This window comes from Orycteropus afer, unplaced genomic scaffold (genome assembly GCF_000298275.1).
Source record: "Orycteropus afer afer isolate SDZICR_OR568_19922 unplaced genomic scaffold, OryAfe1.0 scaffold00544, whole genome shotgun sequence".
Classification (NCBI taxonomy): Eukaryota; Metazoa; Chordata; class Mammalia; order Tubulidentata; family Orycteropodidae; genus Orycteropus; species Orycteropus afer.
Window position 1 is genome coordinate 704,248 of NW_006922131.1, and position 1,342 is coordinate 705,589.

General features: G+C 36.7%; 1 protein-coding gene across 1 annotated transcript in view; it reads left to right on the plus strand.

Moving 5' to 3' along the window:
- DACH2 (dachshund family transcription factor 2) overlaps positions 1 to 1,342 on the plus strand; it is a gene marked incomplete at its 3' end in the record, with an annotated part of 1,102,952 nt that overhangs the window by 541,211 nt on the left and 560,399 nt on the right. The gene's annotated exons all lie outside the window — the stretch shown is intronic.

A 1,342-nucleotide genomic window follows, 5' to 3' on the forward strand; every position in this document is an offset into this window, starting at 1 on the left:
ATTAACCTTCTGGATTTCTGTTTGTTGTTTTTGTATCATTTCTAACTTTTTGTTTATTTTGTCAATTTGTTCTTGTATTATTTTCCTAAATTGTTCTAGAGTTTTTTTCTGTATTTTTATTAATTTTGCCAGTTTTCCTTGATCTTGTCAGTGTTTTCCTTGATCTGCCTGTCAATCTGTTGAAGGTACTCAAATATAATTATTTTTAATTCCTTATCAGGGAGTTCCAATGTTGCTTCTTCCTCAGAGATGTTTTCTGGGTTTGTATCCTGGTCTCTTGTTTTTATTACTTTATATCTTGCTTGTTTGTGTGGACTGTGATAGTCAATTGTCTCCGAGACATTGTGATGGTGTTGTGTTTATGTTTAATTTGTGGTTGTATGTTGGTGTGATATGCACAAGATTTTTTTCCCTTTATTTTGTTTTAATTTATCTGTGTGAGCAGGGTGCTGTTCTCCTCTACTTGCTAGTTGTTAGCACTTAGGCACTCACCACCAGTCTCCTGGTGGGTGTGATATAGAATGAGAGTATGTACACAGATTTCTGTTAGCTGTTCATAAAGAGCAGTTGAGAGTGAGTTGAGCTTCTATTGGCTGCTATCTATTGTTGGTCAGTTGTTGCAAAAACAAGTGGTGGCCCTCACTCAGTGGCGGGGGCTGCAGGAGGTACAGGTGTGGTTGAGTTGTGTGGTAACAGTTGCTGTCTCCCACTGTTAGACCAAAACACTCAAAAAAAACAAAAAAGCAACAAAAACAAAAGAACAGAAAAGTCAAACTGCATTAAAGAACAGGAACCATCACACAAAAAAAGAAATGCAATAAATAAGAAGAAAAAATTTCAAAATATATTAAAAAAGGGATAAAAGAAAGATAATGTAAAAATGAAAGAAAAAGCCACTATATATGGGGAGGAAGGAATGAGAGAAAAGAGAGAGAGAGAGTAAATGAAATGGGAAAACTGCAAAAAGAAAAACAAAGGATGGGAAGAATCAAAAGAAAGAATAAAGAAGAAAATCAGGAAAAGGGAAGAGAAAAAAGGGAAAAAATTTAAAAAGAATAACCAGGGACAGGAATGAGAAAAAAAAGAAAAAGAAAAAAGAAAAAAGGAAGAACGGAATATAAAAATAATAATTTACAAAGAACAAAAACTGTGGGGGAGGAGACACATCCCACAGGCCCTGCCAGAGCACAGACTGGGATGGAACTCCCACAGGTCAAAAAGGTGGGTGGAGGCAAAGGAGGACGCCTTCACTCCTGTTCATCAAGAAAGTTCAGGGCACCATAGTAACAAGGGGAATATCGCACCTCTCTGGTCATCAGTTTCCAGTGTGGTTACCTGTGCT